We start from the raw sequence: 11,723 nt of genomic DNA on the forward strand, positions 1-11,723 counted from the left end.
TCCTGATCATGAAAATCTTGTGCAGGGCACAATAGAGCATTTGAAGGCATATAATGATTAATCCCTTTAAGGACAAAACAAAATTACTCAAATGGACAAATATTAGCACATTATAATTTTATATTGTAGTAAGTTAGTTTCAATTACGTGAACTGAGCAATTCTGCAGTTGCAGAATTTAGTCCCAAATTTTATTTTGAATGAGCTGACTCAAAACAAAGTTCGGTTAGTTTACAATTAGAAACTAGATTTTTTAAAATCGTCACTGCATTAAAAAATCGAGTTTTTCATTCCTCACACATCTTTATTTTTGCCTTAAGTTGGTTTTCAGACAGTTTCAACAGATGCAAATTTTTCAATCAAGCAGAATTAAAAATGTCATACGAGTTTAACAAATGCCGAAACGATTCAGGAAAATCAAAGAACTTCACAAATATTGGTAATTAAAAGTAATCCAGAGAAACCATCTCCTCACCAGAAAGAAAACACCAGTTACTGAAAGCATGAAAACACAGATCAATTCCACAAACTGTATAAGAATCCAATCAACTCAATTCAACAGAATCAAAGAAAATAAAACCAGAATCCAATCAACTCAAAACAACAGATTTAAATGAAACATAATCAGAATCTAACCAATTCAATTCAACAGAACCAAATAAAACAATTTCAAAATTCAATCAATGCAATTCAACAAAACCAAGTAAGAACAAAGTCAGAATCCAATCAACTCATTTCAACCGAATCAAATAAAACAAATTTTAAATCCGAACAACTCAACAGAATCAAGTAAAACGATCTTAGAATCTAAATCAACAGAATGAAATATAGCACTGCAAAAAAAATTATGACCGTTATAAACCTGCTTGTCATCAACAAAATTAACAAAATAAAGGAGAAAATATAATTATGGTAAGAACATAATGTATACAGGAAATATATTCAAGAAGTTGATAATGATATTTTAACATATTTAATCATGTTTGGTAATATTTTGAACATCTTTAACTTCTTAGCATTTGTTGTCGATAATGCAATTCCTAGTCCCAGTGTCACTGACCTTAAACATTATTTATACCTGACTGATTAAGAGGCATTAGGTGTTTTAAGTAACCCAGTCGCACCGAAAGCCTATCGAATCAAAACAAAGAGATATTCAGAGCAACTGACTCCGTCATAACCATTATAACTATTTGCTGAGCCTTAACTGAAGTCTATAATCAGCCTGAACAAAAATCATTCCGAACCAAACCAAACTCAAGACAGAATCTGAGTTTCATTTAATTCAGAAATTAGTCACATGAATGGAAAGTGTTTAAAAAGTCACAAAAAAGGTTAAAGTTCTCACCTGAAGTCACTGTCACCATGGTCCCTTGGCCCCAGTCATCAAGATAGACACAGTGTTACATTATCTGCACTGGGCCACACAATAACTAGCTCTGCATAAAACAAACCAAAAGTCTACCATTAAAATTTCGGAACCACAGGCAAAATAAAGTCAAATTAAATCTTCATCACATGTGCGAGTGAATTCTGATCATTCTTGATAAATTGAAGTGTATTGTTTTATACTTCACAGAGTTACACTTCAGCTGATTCTCAAAATCACCAATTGGTGCATCAATAATTATCACCACTTTTACAAATTGAACTTGCACAAAAACCCACAGAACTAATACTGCACTGCAAGTTAAGACGGTTTGTAGAAATAATCACTGACTTGTTTCAAACAATACTGGCTGAAAGGTTTTTGTATTGATCCTAATTGCAGTGTGAATCCAGCTCCCCACTGCTCTTGCACAGTAATAGATGGCGGTGTCTTCGATCTTCAGGTTTTTCATGTTCAACGCAAAAATGTTGCTTGAAATCTCTTTGGACGCAGTAAATCGGCCCATAATCGCTGGTGCATAGTTTTTGTCGGATGAACTATAGTAGTACAGCAGCCATTCCAGGCCCTTGCTGGGAACTTGTCGGACCCAGTGCATGTAGTTGCTGCCAAGATTGAACCCGCTGATTTTACAGGTCAGTCGCAGACTGCCAGCGGGACGTCCAGTCTCTGCTTCTGGCTGAGTCAAAACAACCTCCGACTGGACACCTTTAAAAAGAAAACAAATAAACATTGAGCAATAATGCTGATGAAATGATGGCTGAATATTTGACATTCCTGGGGTAGACGAACGTTGAGACAGTAACAAAGAAAGACTTGAACAAAAAACACTCACATGATAAGAAAGTCAGTAACAAACTGAGAAAAATTGTCGATACAATCATTCTGATAACTTTTGGGAAAAAATTCTGTCAAGATCTTTCTAAACAAAGCCGATCCAGGAGTGTTGAATTACGGTCCAGTGCCCAGGATTTATATCGCCATCGGAAGGGGCAGGCTGACATCTTCCGCCTGTTGGTGTCCTGCTGGAGTCTGAGACCAGATTCTGGTATCAGCTTGCACAGCCCGAACAGATGGGCTCATGTATTTACATGAGGTAATGCTTAAACATGGAGATATACACATCTTGGGATATTTGTTTTGCTGAATAGCTTCTTTGGAAGTATTTTTTTAATGGTGGAATTAAATTTTAGTAGCTTCAGGTCTGTTTCAAATGATAGTTGCAGGTATTTTGTTTAAAAAAAATACAAAACGAATTAAATTGGAATTTAGCTCCCTTTATTTCTAAATTCATTCACAAGCAGATAAAACTAAAATCAAAGTTCAAAGATATTACCAGCTAATAAAACAATTGAGCATTTTTTTCCTGGACACTGCAATTCTCTGTCGCACTACAAAATAACATGTAATTCATACTAAACATTTCGAAGATCAATTTAGGCAACTGAATACAAAGCGTGTCCAACGTGGTTATATTTAGAATATTCAATTAGAATTTAATTCTACATTCAACCACAAGCAGATAAAGCTAAATAGAACTTCAATAATATTATTAGCCAACAAAATTAGTGGCGTTATTTTTACTGTCCCTCAAAGTCTCTCTGACATTACAAAATAACATATCATTTCCAATTTGCGTTTCTGAATTCAATCTAGGCACCTAATATGAATCATGTCTGAAGTGATTATGTTCAGAATGTGAGTGTATGTCACGAAATAGTTTGGACCCTGAGATTAGAAGCAGAATGTCTCTCCTTGCATCTTTTTTTTTCGAATTGCTCCGACTCAAAGATGCATAGTAAAGGAAAACTGTTTGCCTGAGAAACAAAAAGTGAGTTGGCAGTGATATACAACACCCAGGTAACCTTTTGAAAGAGCATCTAATAAACTAGAACAAGCCAGTCCATAAGTTAAAGCAAAATCCTTAAAATCTAAACCAGGTAAGATTTTGCAGGTAACTGTCTGGGTACATCAGAGTGTTTAGTTATATTAGAGTATTACAATAATAATTACCACGAATGTAGGTCATAAACAGTACATTTCTCTGATGACTGATAGCTCTGACAGGGACAGTTAACTCGTAACAATCAGCAAACATTCGTCGTTACATTACACTAGTATTAACCATGAATAAAGGGCCCATTCAGTTTTAATGAGATGCATGAATCAGAGAATCGTGCATTAAGTGATGTAAGTTTGAACCAATTAGTGTTTGTTAATTTATTTTGAAACAATAACAAATGTTACTGCAATGTGGGATTTTGGATCAATTCATTTCATATTCTGAAGCTTTAAAGATACTGAATAAACAGTCTGAACTAACCAGAACTTCATTGCATTCAATTTCCTGTTTTCTCATAGTCAAACAGTGAATGCTGTATTCAGTGACTTTGCTTTTTAAACAAGAAATGCCAAGTGGAATGTGTCCATTGTGAGAAAATGGGAAAATATAGATTGTTTGGTAGAATCTTATTTTGGTTGATTCACTTTCTCTTTAATCTGCCAGATACAATAGGTGACAGCAATTAAACTAACTGCAGAAAACGTCCTTGAGTTCCCAGTTTCATTTACTGGAAATATCTGGAGTTTCTGCAGTGGACCAAAGATATTTTGTCTCACTGTTGACCAGGTGATGGAAAGCCAATTGCAAACTATAACCACTGCTTCCGCAGAATCAAATCGACACAGCAACAATGCTGGTGAACATTTTCTTTCTCAGTTACGTACAATGGAGAACTCACCCCTCCTCTCATTGAAACAAGTATTCACAGAGACTCAGACACAATCTAAACATCAACAGTACATCAGAGGATCGCTACAACACTGTTTAATATTGAGAAAAATTGATAAACAGTCGCAGAGTCATGGAGTGATACAGCATAGAAACAGATACTTTGGTCCATCCAGTCCATGCCAGTCATTATCCCAAACTAAACTGATCCCACCTGTGTGTACTTGGCCCATATCCTTCCAAATATTCGATACTCATTTACTTATCCAAATACCTTTTGAAGGTTTTAACAGTACCCACCACGAACTCATCCCACACACAAACCATTCTCTGTGAAAAAAGTTGTCTCCGTTATCTTTTTTTTTACAGTTTTTCTCCTCTCATTATAAAAACATGTCACCTACTATTGAAATCCCCCAACATCAGGAAACTACGCCAATGTCTAAGTCAAACATTGAAAGCAATCCCAGCTCCAAACATTTACAAAATATCACTATGGATCTTCCTTGAGTCCAAAAAAGATTGTCCCCTTTGATCAATGGTTTCAAAAATTTACTTGCGTATCTGTTGTGAAGGACGTTTTCAAACATTTCTGAAGTGCAAATTGTTCACATCAATCGGATTAAAGTAACACTTCGTGTGTTACCCCACACACAAAAAAAGCACATTTGTTAAAACGATTTGCTCTGAGGAAGTCTACGATGGATTCATTTATCAAACTAAATCATTTCCAATGTTGTGAGGGCTCGTCTATCTTCTGTGCAATGGTCTAAATTTTAAGTTGTATCTGACTGCAGAAGAAACTGACTGATTTGAGTAAAAGTACAGTTTGTGTCTTTCACATTGTTAATATTTATTGCTGACTTTATTTGATTAAAGGGATATTGTGCCAGGCATCGTTTGGCACCATCATTTACACCATTAATTTCCACATCGCTGGTGTCACGTGGAGTGTATTTATATGTGATATTTTTGAAACGAAAGCTTCGAAAATTTCCGGAATGAATCATGTCAATTAGAGCTATTTGCCATTCCACTCATGTCTTTATAAAGTTACATGAGGTCACCACCCACCCCACCCCCCCCCCCCCGCACCCCGAACTCTCAACCTCCAGTGAAAAATGTTCCAGTCTATCTGGATTTCCAACATTGATTCTGTACTCTGTCAAACTTGACTTTAATGTCAAAGGCTGTCACTCTCCCTTCATTTCTGGAATTCAGTTCTTTGTCCATGTTTACATCAAATCTGTAATTCAGTCATGAGCTGAGCTGGCCTTTCTAATCCACATTGTGCATCACCGAACAGGTTATTGCTGGGCCAGTGTTGCTTGATAGCACTGTCGATAATACCTTCCTACACCTAACTCATGATTGAGCATGGACTGATGGGGCACTAATTCATCAGAATGGTTCGTCCTATTTTCTGAGCACAGGACATGCCTGGCCTATTTTCCACGCTGTCGGGTCGATGCTAGTGTAGTAGCTGTACTGGGAGTGCTTGGCTGGCAGAAGTCAACAGTATTATTGCCAGAATTTTGTCAGGCTCTATAACATTTGCAGTAACGAGTGTCCTAACAATGTCTTGATATCACATGGAAAGAAGCAAATTCCCTGAAGACAGGTATCTGTAATATTGGTGATCATTGGAAAATGCCAAGATGGGTCATACAATTGGCACTTCATGCTAAAGATTTTTGTGAATGCTGCAGCCTTAATTTTTGCGCTGATGTGTTATGCTCTCCATCACGGAGTACGGGAATATCTGTGGAACCTATTCCTCGAATGAATTGTTTAATTAGCAACCATAATTCACGACATGATGTGAAAGCACTGCGGGCTGAGAACCGAGTTTCCTGAATTAATAGTCTAACCATAATATCTGGAGACTATCGCTCACCCCTAACCCATCACATGATATGGATATGCACAACAAGAGATCGCTTACCATTTGTGTTTTGTAGGTTCCAACCGTGCATCGTATATTTGCTTAAATTGTAAGTCTCGAAAATGCTTTCCTTCACAGACTTCAGGATATAATGTTCTGTTTTCAATTCATTCTTCTGTCCGACAGGCAAGTCATACTGTATTCCAAGGCTTTCCTCCTCATCAATTGCAAATCCAAACGCTTTTCACCTCATCTTTGACCTTACTGATCAAAATTGCTACGTTCTTGACTAGATCATTCATATACACTGCACACAGCCAAGAATCCAGCACCAAATCTTATAATAAGCCACTGGACAAAAGATGTCTTCATAAAGATTACCTTCGACCATTACCCTCTACCTTCTGCCACCAAATAAACCTTCGATGCATTTGCCAAAGTGCAACAGATCCCATGAACTCTTACCTTATTGAAGATGCAATATCTTGTCAAACACCTAATTGAAGTCAAGAAGCATTTCATCCAGTTTTTTAAACTCGGTGACACACCTCATTACATCTTCGGAAAACAGTATCAACCATGTCCGATATGATATCACTTCACCAAAGCCATGCTGAATTTTATTGTTTGAATCTTACAATTCCAACTGTTAATGAATGCGGTCTCTTAGATTTATTTATTAACTTACCACAAGCTTTTTACTTCCAAACAAAAATTTATGAGCGAAACTATGTATTGTCATTTACCTCCTTTGGCCCGATGGTAACTCTTCGTATCTCTCTGACAGGTAATTTATTATGACTTAAATAATCTTTTGACACTTCTTAATTCTGGAAGATGGGAATCGAATTGAATATAATTTTGAGGCCAACAATAATCTGTCTGTTTGTTCTTGATACTGTCAGTGTGTATTCACCCTCAGGGGCAGGATGACTGTTTGTGCTAATAATACGGAATGTAGTGCCTGGTGCATCATTCTCAGCTGGCACACAACTTCCTGTTTGTATGTGCCAGCAGCAAGCCACACATCTCACTTCTCAGCAGACAATAAACTAAGGGGACACAATCTGGCGGAATCATCTGCCAATGTGGCCTATATCAGGGCACAAAGTGTGAAACGATCGCATTGAAGTGACATTTGCAAATCGACCTTTCGATCTCTGTTTCACGGTCCGATTCCAGGACGTCATTGGACCAGTCTCTCGAACATGTAACAAGCTCATTCGAATCACCAACGTCTGGAACACTTCGACTGCACCGATTCATCTCTTTGAGTAACTTCTTGTTATTCTCTCTTCAGATTTAATGTTCCCAGTTTTATATACTGTCTTCGGTATATATCACCTCCCCAGCTGAATACATTCTGGTTGATCTATTAATAGGTTTTAATCAACTAAACAAACAATAAAGTTTTGTACAGACAGGAATGTCGGTCTGTCAGATTGACAGAATCCATATCTGGAGAGATCACCTTGTCTGTGCCTAACGCTGACCGACATTGAATTGAAATAAAGCGCAGCACTGTATAGCTTCAAACTTTGCAAATCCTCTTTGAAAGAGCTATTTCTAACGGCTAAGTATTTTCTCGATTCTTTCAGAAACTATGACTGAAAATGCCTATTTTTAACAGTGTTTCAAATATTATTAAAATTTGAGTCACTGGCATTTCCAACAGTGAGCTTTGTGGTGTTTAACGTTGTGGTCAAAATTTGCTTCAAGCAGAAGACTGAAACATTGTTTTTTTCTGAGTTCCCAGCCATTGCACTTGCAGTTCCATAAAAACTGCAAGCTATTGATAAGCCCCAGATTGAACCGAATGCTCAGGCCCTGTACACATCCAAACACCATGACGAAGGCCTTGAAGCCCTCAGTTTTTTCCTGTCACACCAACCCAAGCAGTACCCTGCCACTCACACTGTCACTCACTTGGCTGAACAGCTCAACCGTCGACACTTTTACTTCCAATCCTCTCATTACCTCCAAACCAAAGGGGTAACCATGGGCACCCATATGGGCCCAAGCTATGTCTGCCTCTTTGTCGGATATGCGGAACAATCAATCTTCCACAGCTACACGGGTACCGTTGCCCACCTTTACCTCCGCTACATTGATAACTGTATCAGCGCCATTTCATCTCGGAGTTTGAACAGTTCATCAACTTCACTAAAACCTTCCACCCTTACCTCAACTTCACAGGGACCATCTCGGACACCCCTTCCCTTTGCTACACCTCTCCATCTCCATCTCCAGTGACCGACTAAATAGTTACTACAAGCTGACTGACTCCCACAGCTACTTGGACTACATCTCCTCCCACCCTACCTTCTGTAAAAAAGCCATCCCTTCTTCTCAATTCCTCTGCCTCCACCGCATCGGCTCCCAGGAGGACCAGTTCCACCACAGAACGTACTAGATAACCTCATTTTCCAAAGACTGCAATTTTCCCTCCCACCTGGTCGACAATGCCCTTGAAACCCACCCTTCCAATCGCAACAGGGAGCCCTCTTGGTCCTCACCTTCCACCGCACTGACCTTGCATATATCATATCATTCTCTGCCACTTCCACCACCTGCAAGCAGACCCCATCACTCGGTGTATATTTCCCTCCCTACCACTATCTCCATTCTGGAGACACCATTCCCTCCACGACTCCCTCGTCAGGTCTACGCCCGCCACCAGCCCACTCCCCACCCCTGTCACCTTCCCCTGCCACCGCACAAAGTGCAAAAGCTGCCCCCACACCTCCCTCTCACCTCCGTCAAGGCCCCAAATGATCCTTCCACATCCTACAGAAATTTACCTATACTTCCACAAATGTCATCTACTGAGCCTGTACCACCAGATGTGGTGTCCTCTACATCAGGGAGACAGGATGCCAACTTGCGGATCATTTCAGAGAACATCTCTGAGACACCTGCGTCAACCAACCCACGGTCCCTTGTCTGGACACTTTAACTCCCTCTCCCACTCCATCAATAACAGGCTGGTCATATTCTGTTCATTTCCAATGAATACATACAAGATAACTGATCCTGAATTTAAACGATATGAATAGGATTTATTTTGATCAAAGCAGGAACAGAGTATATTGACAAAACAGGTGGAGAGATTCACTTCCTGAAAAAGCAGCTCGAGTGATATAAGCTGACACCAAACCAGGTTTGGTCAAAACTGAGGCAAAATGCAGCATATAATAGTTGTAGTCCTGAGTGAAATAAATAAAGAAACTATCTTAGCCCCGGAACAAGATAGGGTGTATTAAGTATAAACAAAGACACAATTATTTTAAATTGTAGTAGAAAAGTAATTTATAGTATATTGAAATGCAGCCAGAGGCGTGTATTTGTGTTTTTGCATTCTTCCTAGCAAAATTAATCATTTCATAAATGCCTTTGTTAAATGTCATGTATAACTCGTCGGTCCATTACACGAACTTTGCTAGGTCCTTGTTAAGTTCTGAACCATCGTCTTCCTGGTTCACAGTGGTTGCTAGTTTCATGTTACAGCAAATTGTGAAGTTATGTACTGTACGCCAATGTCTTAGTCAAACATTTAAAGCAATCACAGTTCAAAACATTTACAAAATATCACTATGGATCTTCCTTGAGTCCAAAGAAAAAATGTCCCCTTAGATCAATGATTTCTAAAATTTGCTCACGTATCTGCTGTGAAGAATATTTTTCAAATAACTTGAAGTGCAAATGGTTCACATCAATCAGAATAAAGTAACATTTCGTATGTTACCACACACAAAACGAATCAAGCAACTTTGTTGACATGAGTTGCTTTGAGGAAGTCTACGATGGATTCTTTTATCAAACAAAATCATTTCTAATGTTGTGAGGGCTCATCTACCTTCTGTGCAATGGTCTGAATTTTGTGTCTGACTGCAGGTGAAACTGGGTAAAATTACAGTTTGTGCTTTTCACCTTGGTAATTTATAATGCTGCCTTTGGTTGAATAAAGGGACGTTGTCCCTATCATCATCTGTCAGCATTAATTAGACCATTAATATCAACATCGCTAGCCGGAGTATCAGGTGGTGTTTATTGATTTGTAATATCATTGAAATGAAGGCTTGGAATGTTTCCGGTATAAACCATCTGAATTAGATCATCTTAATTAGAATAAAGTAGGAAAGATGAATTTAGAGTTGTAGAAAGTTTTCACGACACTTCGCTCATCGCACCGGTGCCACCTGAAAACAGACCCTTCCAGCCGACACCCACTTTATAGCATGTTGTCTGTAACCCTGCAGGTGATAGCACGTGAATCAAATATTCGGGATCATTACGTAGGGTCTAATCCATTATCAACATAGATATGATCTCAAATGCTGTAAGTCCTGTTTATGGAGAAAAAGTAGGGGCAAAACTATATCAATATTCAAACAGTTGGTGCAGCCCTGAGGAGCAGATGGGCCCCATTTCTAAACATTGTTTCTCAAAACATGTTGACGATTCGTTACTTAACATCAATGTAAACTGACATGAAAAAATGCAGATAAGTTCCCCAGAAATGCTGACAGCAGCATTCGGCCAAGATCAGCAACATGAATTAAGCATGTTTTTTTTTTAATAAAAACACTTCTTTTAACTGATTATTGACAATACGGATTTCACAAAGTGCAAAGTACAGGTCGGGGAGGAGGGGCGGGGCGTGTGTGGATGGTGGACGATGTTCGCTGTTCCCTGATGTCTACTTGCGTTTGTGAGCAACAGGTGAATCTGCGAACCAGATTCAGGATGGTGCTGCAGATATTTCAGCAGATACTGTGTACATGGCATTCTCCCATATATCAGCAATAACATGAACATTTATTTTTGATGGGGTTTGAAGCCAAATAAGGTTGAACAATATGGTGGGACAACTTCCTTTCTTTTCCTTGAACTAGTATCAAGGGACGCTCTCTATGGACCTGGGGTGGCAGGAGGATCTTTAACAGCAGAATATGAGGGAACAGAGTCAACGTTGGAAATCCAGATAGACTGGAACATTTTTCACTGGAGGTGAGAGATCGGGCGGTGACCTCATATAAGTTTATAAAGCCATGAGTAGAAAGTTGAATGGCTCTACTTGACATGATTCACACCGGAAATCTTTGAAGCATTCGTTTCAAAAATATCACATATCAATAAACTCCACCTGACATTCCAGCTAGCGATGTGGAAATTACTGGTGTAATTAATGGTGCCAGACGATGCCTGGGACAGCATCCCTTTATTCAACTAAAGTCAGCAATAAATATTGACAATGTAAAAGCACAAACTGTACTTGTACACAGATCAGTCAGTTTCATCTGCAGTCAAACACAAGTTAAAATTCAGACCATTGCACAGATGATAGACGAGCCCTCACAACATTGGAAATGATTTTGTTATATGAAAGAATCCATCATAAACTTCCTTAGAGCAACTCGTGTCAACAAACTTGCTTGTTTTTTTTTTGTGTGGGGTAACACACGAAATGTTACTTTAATCCGATTGATGTGAACAATTTGCACTTTAGAATTTATTTGAAAACGTCCTTCACAACAGATATGCAAGCAAATTTTAGAAATCATTGATCAAAGGGGACAATTTTTTTGGACTCAAGGAAGATCCACAGTGATATTTTGTAATGTTTGGAGCTGGGATTGTTTTCAATTTTTGACTGAGATATTGGCATTATTTCCCTATGGTGGGGGATTTCAACAGTAGGGGGCATGTTTTTACAATGAG

General features: G+C 38.6%; 1 pseudogene; it reads right to left on the reverse strand.

Annotated features, from left to right (window-relative positions):
* The window catches only part of LOC122552136, a 22,482-nt pseudogene extending 20,167 nt beyond the window's left edge, over positions 1 to 2,315 (reverse strand).
* Positions 2,316 to 11,723: the final 9,408 nt, after the last annotated feature.

This window comes from Chiloscyllium plagiosum, chromosome 8, assembly GCF_004010195.1.
Source record: "Chiloscyllium plagiosum isolate BGI_BamShark_2017 chromosome 8, ASM401019v2, whole genome shotgun sequence".
In the NCBI taxonomy this organism is placed as follows: Eukaryota; Metazoa; Chordata; class Chondrichthyes; order Orectolobiformes; family Hemiscylliidae; genus Chiloscyllium; species Chiloscyllium plagiosum.